We start from the raw sequence: 12,286 nt of genomic DNA, 5'->3' as shown, positions 1-12,286 counted from the left end.
TGAAATGGTACCTCATTGTGGTTTTGATTTGCATTTCTTTGATAATGAGTGATGTTGAGCATCTTTCCATGTGTTTGTTAGCCATCTGTATGTCTTCTTTGGAGAAATGTCTATTTAGTTCTTTGGCCCATTTTTTAACTGGGTTGTTTATTTTTCTGGAATTGAGCTGCAGGAGTTGCTTGTATATTTTTGAGATTAGTTGTTTGTCAGTTGCTTCATTTGCTATTATTTTCTCCCAATCTGAAGGCTGTCTTTTCACCTTGCATATAGTTTCTTTTGTTGTGCAGAAGCTTTTAATTTTAATTAGATCCCATTTATTTTTGCTTTTATTTCCAATATTCTGGGAGGTGGGTCATAGAGGATCCTGCTGTGATGTATGTCGGAGAGTGTTTTGCCTATGTTCTCCTCTAAGAGTTTTATAGTTTCTGGTATTATATTTATATCTTTAACCCATTTTGAGTTTATTTTTGTGTATGGTGTTAGAAAGTGTTCTAGTTTCATTCTTTTACAAGTGGTTGACCATTGTCCCAGCACCACTTGTCAAAGAGATTGTCTTTTCTCCATTGTATATTCTTGCCTCCTTTGTCAAAGATAAGGTGTCCATAGGTGTGTGGGTTTATCTCTGGGCTTTCTATTTTGTTCCATTGATCTATATTTCTGTCTTTGTGCCAGTACCATACTGTCTTGATGACTGTGGCTTTGTAGTAGAGCCTTAAGTCAGGCCGGTTTATTCCTCCAGTTCCATAGGAACTTTTCTTTTTTATTGAAGCAGAGTTGATTTATAATGTTGTGTTCCTTTCTGCTATACAGAAGTGATTCAGTCATACACATCTTTCTGTTCTTTTTCATATTCTTTTCCATTGTGGTTTCATACTGTTATTCATGACAGGATATTGCTTGTAATTCCCCAGGATGAACTTTTCTTGATGTGAGCAGCTTACCCATTCCATCAAGAACCTTCCTTCCTTCGCTTCCTCTGCTGAAATATCTGAAAGTAACTTTTGATTGCAACTGTACCTCTCATCACCCTGCTTGGTTGATAAAGGGGAAGAAATACTTTTTAAAAAAGAAGAGAAAGAAGCAATATTGTTTTTTAAAAAAGAATATAGTCCCTTCTGTTTTGGAACTTTCCCTACATTTCCCCTGCCCTCATATATAACTGAGCATTTTTTTAAATGAGTCTCTTTTATTTGGTCGGTATAAAGTTCAATTATTAAATAAAGCTTATTAACTGTATTATACCAATCTATACAAATGTGGGAGGGGGAGAATAGTATTTAAATATGTCAAAGACAGAAGTATGTCAGGCCTCCTCCAGCACTTTTTTTTTTTTGGCCACACTAAGCTTCCTGTGGGATCTTAGTTCCCAGACCAGGGATGACTGTGGCCCCTGCAGTGGTAACCACTGGACTACCAGAGAAGTCCCCTAACTTAACTATTTATTGCTTGTTGCTTACAAACAAGACTCCACTACACCTTCCTTGCAGCTCCCTCTGCCTGTTCCCCTTCCAATGGCAAGATGTCCTTTATGCCTTGATGTTAAATCACTAAGTTGTGTCTGACTCTTTGCGACCCCATGAACTGCAGCATGCCAGGCTTCTCTGTCCTTCATTATCTCCCTGAGTTTCCTCAAACTCATGTCAGTTGAGTCAGTGATGCCATCCAACCGTCTCATCCTCTGTCACCCTCTCCTCCTCTTGCCCTCAATTTTTCCAAGCATCAGGGTCTTTTCCAATGAGTTGGCTCTTTGCATCAGGTGGCCAAAGTATTGGAGCTTCAGCATTAGTCCTTCCAATGAATATTCAGGGTTGATTTCCTTTAGGATTGATTTGTTTGATATCCTTGCTATCCAAAGGACTTTAAAGATTCTTATTTCTTCATGGTGAATACATGGGGAAAATGTGGAAACAGTGTCAGATTTCAATTTCTTGGGCTCCAAAGTAAATGCAAGATGGTGACTGCAGCCATGAAATTAAACGACTCCTGGTCCTTGGAAGAATAGCTATGTCAAACCTTTATGCCCACTTTTGTGCAAAAGAAAGCTAGTTCCATTCTGCAATGTTTCTGTCCCTTGCAGACAAGGAATTATCACTATTTGCGAAACTGTTTTTCTTTGTTCAGGAGTCTCACACTCAACCATCTACAGAGGCTGGGCCTGGGTGAGGAGGGCAGAAGGGCATGTGGAGGTGGGACGTGTGATGAGAGGAGCAGCTTTTGTACTATCTAAGTGAGGGCTCCGAGTCCTGCTTAGCAAGCCAAGCGCTCAGATCGTTCTACCAAGGGCCTTGGCCCTCCAGCTTCTGGTCCAGGGCCTGGGGCGTGGGAGGGGCTAATGGAGACAAAAGGAGGACTTTTTTCTTATACAGTTTATTCCCCTATATTGCCCCATAAGTGAAAAATGAAACAATGGAAATCTAAGAAGACTGCTGATTTTTAAATGCAGGAAAAGAAGGGTAGGAGTGTGTGTGTGTGTGTGCGTGTATGAGAGAGAGAGAGAGAGAGAGAGAGAGAGAGAGAGAGAGAGAGAGAGAGAGACAAAGAGAGGAAGGAAGGAAAGAGGAGGAAGCAGGAAGAGGTGGGGAGGTGAGGAGGGAAGAGATGAGAAAGTGGGGAGGAGAGGGGGAAAAGGAGGTGGTCAGAGCTAGAAACTACCGCAACTCCACAGTTCAGTGGAACAGAGAGAGGGAAGAAATCAGACCTGAAAGCAGGAGCAAGGGAACAGGGGAGGGGAGGACAGGCTGGGCACAGAGGGGGAAACAGAGGGAGCCAGTGCTGGGGGTGTGAGCCAGGTGCACCCCACACCCTGCCCCTGTCAGTCACCCGCCCCAGCCTGGCTGGATCAAGGCCCAGGCACCGAAGTCACCTCCTGTGGCTCGGGAATATTGATCAGCCCCTCGGGAAGCAAGGGTGGGGCGTGTCTCAGTCTCACTCCAACCCTCCGGGCCCCCGTGGGGACACGGATTCAAGCCTGAACAACCTGGATCGGTCCGCAAGATGCAGCCCCTCTCAGGCAAGCCTCCTGGAGCTTTAGGACTTTAGGTGCAGAGGGATCTTGAAGGGATGGTTCCTTGGGTAGAGCAGCCTGGGGAGAGCCCCTCACTGAAGTCAGCTGGACTATGGCGGCCCTCAGGGGGGACAAACCAAGGGCAGGCAGCCCTCCATGGTCTGAAGCAGCTGATAACTGCCTCCTGCACTTCTCTACTGGCACTGCCATCAGACGAGCAGCTCTGAGCCAAGTGGGCAGGGTGGGCTGAGCTCACAAGCTGGTCAAACAAGGTCCTCCATGTAGTCACACTCAGCTCTTATCCGAGAGACTCAGAAAGGGGCAAGGAGGCTTAAACTCTCTCTTACCAACAATCTCTGAAGCCAAACAATCAAAGGTTCAGAGCTACAAAGTCAGTCAAAAATCAACCAAAATACATTTAAAAAGAAATTGGGCTCTGACTTGAAACAATACAAACATGCTTTTTAAATACATTTTTCATTCTCTATTACTCAACCATTAAAAAGAATGAAACAATTCCATCTGTAGCAACATGGATGGGCCTAGAAATTATCATACTAAGTGAACTAACTTGGACAGAAAAAGACAAGTACCATACAATATATATGTGTGTATATATATATATATATATATATATATGTGAAATCTAAAGTATTGATTAGACACAGCACAATTAACCTATCTATGAAACAGAAAAAGACTCACAGACATAGAGAACGAACTTGTGAGTGTGGAGGGATGGATTGGGAGTTTGGGACTAGTGGATGCAAACTAGTATATATAGGAGGGAAAAACAACCTCCTACTGTATAGCACAGGAATCATATTCAATATCCTGTGATAAATACAATGGGAAACAATATGAAAAAATATATCTATATATTTGTATAACTAAGTCACTGCAGTAGAGCATAAATTAACATAACACCATAAATCAACCATACCTCAATAAAATTAATACTTATATACTTTTAATTATAAAATATTCGATTCAGTTGCTCAGTTGTGTCCGACTCTGCAACACCATGGACTAAAGCATGCCAGGCCTCCCTGTCTATCATCAACTCCCGGAGTTTACCCAAACTCATGTCCATTGAGTCTGTGATGCTATCCAACCATCTCCTCTGTCGTCCCCTTCTCCTCCTGCCATCAATCCCTCCCAGCATCAGGGTCTTTTCCAATGAATCAGTTCTTCACATCAGGTGGCCAAAGTATTGGAGTTTCAACTTCAACATCAGTCCTTCCAATGAACACCCAGGACTGATCTTTAGGATGGACTGGTGGATCTCCTTGCAGTCCAAGGGACTTTCAAGAGTCTTCTCCAACACCACAGTTCAAAAGCATCAATTCGTCAGTGCTCAGTGTTCTTTATACTCCAACTCTCACATCCATACATGACTACTGGAAAAACCACAGCCTTAACTAGACAGAATTTTGTTGGCAAGGTAATGTCTCTGCCTTTTAATATGCTGTCTAGGTTGGTCATAATGTTCCTTCCAAGGACTAAGCATCTTTTAATTTCATGGCTGCAATCACCATCTGCAGTGATTTTGAAGCCCCAAAAAGTAAAGTCTGCCACTGTTTCAACTGTTTCCCCATCTATTTGCCATGAAGTGATGGGACCAGATGCCATGATCATATTTTTCTGAATGTTGAGTTTAAGCCAACTTTTTCACTCTCCTCTTGCACTTTCATCAAAAGTCTCTTTAGTTCTTCACTTTCTGCCATAAGGGTGGTGTCATCTGCATATCTGAGGTTATTGGTATTTCTCCTGGCAATCTTGATTCCAGCTTGTGCTTCACCCAGCCCAGCGTTTCTCATGATGTACTCTGCATATAAGTTAAATAAGCAGGGTGACAATATACAGCCTTGATGTACTCCTTTTTCTGTTTGGAACCAGTCTGTTGTTTCATGGCCAGTTCTAACTGTTGCTTCCTGACCTGAATACAGATTTCTCAGGAGGCAGGTCAGGTGGTCTGGTATGCCTATCTCTTTCAGAATTTTCCACAGTTTATTGTGATCCACACAGTCAAAGGCTTTGGCATAGTCAATAAAGCAGAAGTAGGTATTTTTCTGGAACTCTCTTGCTTTTTCAATGATCCAGTGGATGTTGGCAATTTGATCTCTGGTTCTTCTGACTTTTCTAAAATCAGCTTGAACATCTGGAAGTTCACGGTTCACGTATTGCTGAAGCCTGGCCTGAAGAATTTTGAGCATTACTTTACTCGTGTGTGAGATGAGTGCAATTGTGTGGTAGTTTGAACATTCTTTGGCATTGCCTTTCTTTGGGATTGAAATGAAAACTGACCTTTTCCAGTCCTGTGGCCACTGCTGAGTTTTCCAAATTTGCTGGCATATTGAGTGCAGCACTTTCACAGCATCATCTTTCAGGATTTGGAATAGCTCAAGTGGAATTCCATCACCTCCACTAGCTTTGTTCATAGTGATGCTTTCTAGGGCCCACTTGACTTCACATTCCATGATGTCTGGCTCTAGGTGAGTGATCACACCATTGTGATCATCTGGGTCGTGAAGATCTTTTTTGTACAGTTCTTCTGTGTATTCTTGCCACCTCTTCTTAATATCTTCTGCTTCTGTTAGGTCCATACCATTTCTGTCCTTTATTAAGCCCATCTTTGCATGAAATGTTCCCTTGGTATCTCTAATTTTCTTGACAAGATCTCTAGTCTTTCCTATTCTATTGTTTTCCTCTATTTCTTTGCACTGATCACTGAGGAAGGCTTTCTTATCTCTCCTTGCAATTCTTTGGAACTCTGCATTCAAATGGCTATATCTTTCCTTTTCTCCTTTGCTTTTCACTTCTCTTCTTTTCACAGCTGTTTGTAAGACCTCCTCAGACAGCCACTTTGCTTTTTTGCATTTCTTTTTCTTGGGGATGGTCTTGATTCCTGTCTCCTGTATAATGTCATGAACCTCCATCCATAGTTCATCAGGCACTCTATCAATCAGATCTAGTCCCTTAAATCTATTTCTCACTTCTACTGTATAATCATAAGGGATTTGATTTAGGTCATACTTGAATGGTTTAGTGGTTTTCCCTACTTTCTTCAATTTCAGTCTGAATTTGGCAATAAGGAGTTCATGATCTGAGCCACAGTCAGCTCCCAGTCTTGTTTTTGCTGACTGTATAGAGCTTCTCCATCTTTGGCTGCAAAGAATATAATCAATCTGATTTTGGTGTTGACCATCTGGTGATGTCCATGTATAAAGTCTTCTCTTGTGTTGTTGGAAGAGGGTGTTTGCTATGACCAATGCATTCTCTTGGAAAAACTCTATTAGCCTTTGCCCTGCTTCATTCTGTACTCCAAGGCCAAATTTGCCTGTTACTCCAGCTGTTTCTTGACTTTCTACTTTTGCATTCCAGTCTTCTATAATGAAAAGGACATCTTTTTTGGGTGTTAGTTCTAAAAGGTCTTGTAGGTCTTCATAGACCTGTTCAACTTCAGTTTCTTCAGCATTACTCATCGGGGCATAGACTTGGATTGTTGTGATATTGAATGGTTCGCCTTGGAAATGAACAGAGATCATTCTGTCATTTTTGAGACTGCATCCAAGTATTACATTTTGGACTCTTTTGTTGACTATGATGGCTACTCCATTTCTTCTAAGGGATTCTTGCTCACAATAGTAGATATAATGGTCATTTGAGTTAAATTCACCCATTCCAGTTCATTTTAGTTTGCTGATTCCTAGAATGTCGATGTTCACTCTTGCCATCTCTTGTTTGACCACTTCCAATTTGCCCTGATTCATGGACCTAACATTCCAGGTTCTTATGCAATATGGCTCTTTATAGCATCAGACCTTGCTTCCATTACCAGTCACATCCACAACTTGGTGTTGTTTTTGCTTTGGCTCTGTCTCTTCATTCTTTCTGGAGTTATTTCTCTACTGATCTCTATTGCCCAAGCATATTGGGCACCTACCGACCTGTGGAGTTCATCTTTCAGTGTCCTATCTTTTTGCCTTTTCATACTATTCCTGGGGTTCTCAAGGCAAAAATACTAAAGTGGTTTGCCATTCCCTTCTCCAGTGGACCACATTTTGTCAGAACTCTCCACCATGACCCATCTGTCTTATTGGCTAGACTTAAAAGAGAACAAAACACTGAACCTTCATCTCAGAAATTAAAAAAAATTGAAGAAATTTCATTACAGGCTTAAATGGGAGTTTTAATATGTGTATTGAAGTTGATAAGAAATTTGAATACTTGCAGTGATCTGAAGCCATATTTGATAAGCTGTTTCAAGGCAAAATTGAATAATGAATCATTTAATATATATTTGAAAGTTTTGAGTTTATAATAAAAATTCTAGTATTCTAATTTAAAATATTAACTCATATCTTCACCCCAAAGTTTAATAAAAACTTAAAAATAATGTTCTCCTTATTATTCCCTACTTCGCATCTTTCCTTTAGCTCCAATAACAGCTAAAGGATAAGATCTTTGGGAACTCTCAGAATCATTTCACAGTTGAAGGCAAAGACACAATCAACTATTCAAGTTTTCTTCTCCATTTTAAATATAGATACACCTCTATTGGTGAAGACAAATCATTTCTGCATCATAGTTCTTGGTCATAAACTTCAACCTCATAAATAGCAATGATAATTAGAAATCTCTCTTGATGAATAGATTGTTCGGTGCATTTGCTCAATACTTGATATATTCCACAAATATTTATGGAGAACCTGCTATGCCTTGGACACAATGCCAAGGGCTGGAAATTAACAAATGATTAAGACAGAGTCTGTGATTTCAAGGAGGAGGTGCTATCTAACAGGGGAGGGATACAGACACCTACAAAGAGCTGCCAGGGTGAGAGGGGGTCCAAGACAGTTGAGGGTGAGTGGGAGAGCAAGGGTGGGCCCCATCAGTGCATTCTATCCTCAGCTGAATGGCATGCATTACTCCCTGGCACAAAAAGGCACCTTCTCTCCTCTTTGGTGAAAGGTATGAGGTATGGGCAATGACTGGGGGGAACACGGGGGCATGTTCAGAAGACATGAATATATAAGCTGTTGGCAGGCCTGGGAGAAGCATGTTCAAGCCTCCCAGTCCCCATTTTACTGGGACTGTGATAGCATTTAGCACTGGTCACCACAGCTCCTTTTCCAAAGTTCTCTCTTTCCCTGGAATCTGTGAGATAACACTCTCCTATCTTTCTTCTTTTAACCTCCACCTCTAAGATGTATTTGAACATTTCTCTTTCCAGCAGGACCTCTCTTTAGGTTTCTGATCTGTACAGTTAACTGCCAGTTTGGCATCTCCTCTTAGACTATGAGTCAAAGGCAATTCAATCCTAACACATTTAAAACTGGCCTCATGCTCTTCCCTTCCAAACCCTGGTCCTCTAATCCATCTCTTTAACCCAGTGAGTGGTGCCTTGTCTTCCCTGGTACTTATGGCTGAGGCCTGAAAGTCATCTTACACACCTACTTCCTCCTCCTCCTCTCCGATTTCTTTCAGAATCCAACCGCCCACAACTCGAGCTGATTCTGCTGCTGGGCATCTTTGCATTGTATCCAGGCCCACTGTGATGCTGCCTTGCATTCAGTGCTGGTCCCTCAGCCTAAATCAACTTTCCTCCTCCTGTACTTCCTGCCCCTGGATGACACTAGCTTCATCAATCCCAGGGAATCCTTCCTGTCTAGACCAATACCTCTCCTTAACTGCTCTCAAAGTACTCTTCTTTCAGTACTTATCACAATTATGATCTTAGAATTTTTTGATAATGTCTGTCTCTTCCATTAGACTATATGTTCCATGAGACAGCGTATATTAATGTATTTCACAATTCGAAAATCACTGCTTAGAAAATTGATGAGTGGTAGTAAATATTTCCTCAATAAATGCAGGATGAAGTACGTATATATAAACTTCAGCTGTACCCCATACTCTGCAACTTATTAATTTCCCTAAAATATATAGGGTCTGTGAGAGCACCTTGTGATTGAGTTACCACAACCACTCTATTTGTTGATGGAGTTTGACCAAAAGGCTTTATGCCATTTCCAAATGTTTCCTGGGAGTAGGTTTTCCTCCCTGCTTTGAAAAATGCAAAGTTTTTTTTTTTTTTTTCTGCCCTGCTCTTTCTACTTGAGAGAAAACGTAGTAAGTCTAGGCTGCAGTTGAGGTCAGAGGTTTTAAGAACAGGGAACAAAATGTTCATTCTAGTAATTATACAATGTCATATTATTTAATTACTTATAATGTTAGAATGGAATTTTTTGGTTATTTCCATTTTATTTCTATTAATATTTTCTAGAACAAATAAATGCATAGAGCTTATATGACCTTATCTTTTGATTTTGGTTTCTTGTCTACTTCTAAAAAACCTTCAATGACATTAATTTTATCAGTGTCTGTGAATGGATAAAATGTGGTCAATTCTATTTGGTAAAAACAAAAGAAACAAATATGGTAATCATGTTCTATAAAGTTACAGTAGACACAAAAATAGCTAATACTGAGCTATGTCTCCTTCAAGGGGACGTACAGGGTGAGGTTCCTGGGAGCTATCGCTCGTACCATTTTCACCAACTGATCTACACCTAATCTTGCTTTGTGTGTATTTCTGTTTAAAAGATATCCTACTAATATATACTGTTGATTCATTAATACTGAGCTCACAGCCAACAGTACCGTTACTCATGCCTGATAGAAGCTTATTGAACATCTGTATTTTTTCCTTAAAAAATACATCACACACATCACAGCCTTCTTGCACTTAGGAACACCAGAAAGTACTACAGCATTCTGTTCATGGGTCATTTTAAACAGTGAAATCATCAGAAAAAAGCACAACAATGCAAAAAATGGTACTAAATAGACCACGTAAAAGATACTTGTTTACCGTATGAGAACTGAAACAAGAAGGCAGAGTCTCAGCTGAAATGCACACGTCAGGCACCTCAAACTTACTGCCTCTGTGTGCGGCAAATATTGACTTCGGGTTTACAGATAAACATGCCAGAAGACCAATGCACAAATACAGAAGCTGCAAATAATGAGATAAAGTCTACACACATACAATGGAGTATTATCCAGCCGTGAAATGAAATTCTGATACCTGCTACAGTAAGGACGAACCTTGAAAACTTTATGCTAAGTGAAATAAGCCAGACCAAAAAAAAAAAAAAAAGGGCACATATTACATGGTTCCATTTATACGAAATATCTAGAATAGGCAAGTTATCAGGGCTTTGGGGGAAAGGAGGATGCTGAGTTATTGCTCAACGGGTCTAGAGTTTCTGTTTGGGATGATGAAACAAGTACTGGAGATGGGTGGTGATGGGAGCACAATGAAGTCAATGTAATGAATGCTAGTGTTGCACCATGAATGGTTAAAGAGGAACATTTTATATTAAACACATTTTACAATAAAGAATCAAAAGAGTCGCTGAATAAGATTAAATGGATTATGTGACTCTTCTGTTAAAACCTAAAGGAAACATCTGGATGGAACTAAGAGATTCTAATTTACCCACATGTCCTCTTAAAGCAAAGACCCTCCCTAATATGCTTTTTTTTTTTTCTTGGCCCCACTGAGCAGCTTACAGGATCTCAGTTCCCCAGCCAGGGATCAAACCCAGGCTCCCAGCAGTGAAAGCACAGTGGCCCAACCAGTGGACCCTCGGGGAACTCCAAAATGTTTTCCTTTCGGTTTATAGACCACATTGAAAAATAAGCTTCCTATTTAATAATATCAGCTGATTATTGAGGAAAACAAACAATTTAAAATGTGCATGTCAGTTGTTTGGCCTCACTTTATGCTTTTGGTAAAAATTTATGTACTCGTAGAATAATTTGTTCTGATTGCCAAAAGAAGGGTCACCCCAGGAACCAACAACTGATGCTCCTAATTTATGTTGAACTAAAACTGCCTCTCTGGTCCACTATATTTGGGTGAAGTGATTTTCTCAGGAAAACTACCACCAGTACAACTTAGGTATTTAGGCACTACATGTCCACTGTGAATCTTTCATGTCCCTTCTCTCTCCTACCTCACCAATCTAATTCTCATCTGCTTCCTCCCCTATTTTCATATCTCTAGAGAGAGCCATCTGTTAGAATATGGCTGTGGTTGCCATCATCATTCAAATGTTCCTTTTTATTTTAAGTATTTCTTGACCCAGCAATTACAAAGAACCATGGCTAGATATAAACATAAACGGAATGTGCTAATGTAGAATGCAAACAATATTAAAATGTTAAACTTAACATAGGGAGGAATTCATGGCCAAAGAAAAGTCTATTACAGTTCTTTCAATCTTTTTAAAATGCATCATAAAACTAAAAATGTTTCACTACAGAATAACATTTTGGCTTCTCTTATGATTGCAAAGAAGGGTAATTATGATTGTCATGAAAACACATTGAGCAGCTGTATACTGTTAACAAAAGAATCATTCTATGAACGTGCTCAAAAACTGGCACTTTGTATGCTCACATTTCCTAGAAATTAGACAGTCTTCCCAACTGGAGCAGACAGCAAAAGAGATGCCTTTCTATTAATTGTGGCTTTGTACCAATCAAGTTTTGGGAGCCAATTGGATTGTCTTTCTTTGGGACAATTTCTTACACATACTCAGACATGTGTATTATAATTTTATAAAAAAGTAATTTTTAAGTTCTCAAATGATAGCCTTTTCTATTTGCTTTTTTTAATTTTTAAAATTTTTTGGCCTTGCTGCATGGCATGTGGGATCTTAGTTCCCCAATGAAGGATCAAACCCATACCTACTGCAAAGAAACATGGGAGTCTTAACCACTGGGCCACCAGGAAAGTCCTGATAGCTTTTTAACTCTTGGAAATTATTGGTGGGACTTCCCTACAGTGGATAGGAGTCCACCTGCCAATGTGGGCGATAGGGGTTCGATTCCTGGTCCGGGAAGATTCCACATGCCATGGAGGAACTAAAGCCCATATGCCACAATTACTGAAGCCTGCACTCTAGAGCCTGTGAGTTGCAACAATGGTGCCCATGTGCTACAACTGCCCACATGCCCTAGAACCCAAGCTCTATAATCAGAGGAGTCACTGCAAGAAGTCCATGCACGCCAACAGAGAAAGTCCATGTGCTGCTCACACTAGAGAAAGCCTGTGTGCGGCAATGAAGACCCAGCGCAACCCAACAAACCACACACACATATCAGGGTATTCTTTCATAAAGGCACATCTGTTCAGAAATCATTTGGAGTCTTTTCTCCTAATTGCTACAGTTGTTTGGACGGATGCATGTGCTTTCATTTTGAGGC

The 12,286-nt window shown here is 40.5% G+C and overlaps 1 protein-coding gene across 7 annotated transcripts in view; it reads right to left on the bottom strand.

Moving 5' to 3' along the window:
• NR3C2 (nuclear receptor subfamily 3 group C member 2) overlaps positions 1–12,286 on the bottom strand; it is a 439,920-nt gene that overhangs the window by 80,461 nt on the left and 347,173 nt on the right. The gene's annotated exons all lie outside the window — the stretch shown is intronic.

Source organism: Bos taurus, chromosome 17 (genome assembly GCF_002263795.3).
Source record: "Bos taurus isolate L1 Dominette 01449 registration number 42190680 breed Hereford chromosome 17, ARS-UCD2.0, whole genome shotgun sequence".
NCBI classification, from domain to species: Eukaryota; Metazoa; Chordata; class Mammalia; order Artiodactyla; family Bovidae; genus Bos; species Bos taurus.
Note: the sequence above shows the minus strand (reverse complement) of the source record. Positions and strands in the feature narration are given on the sequence as shown.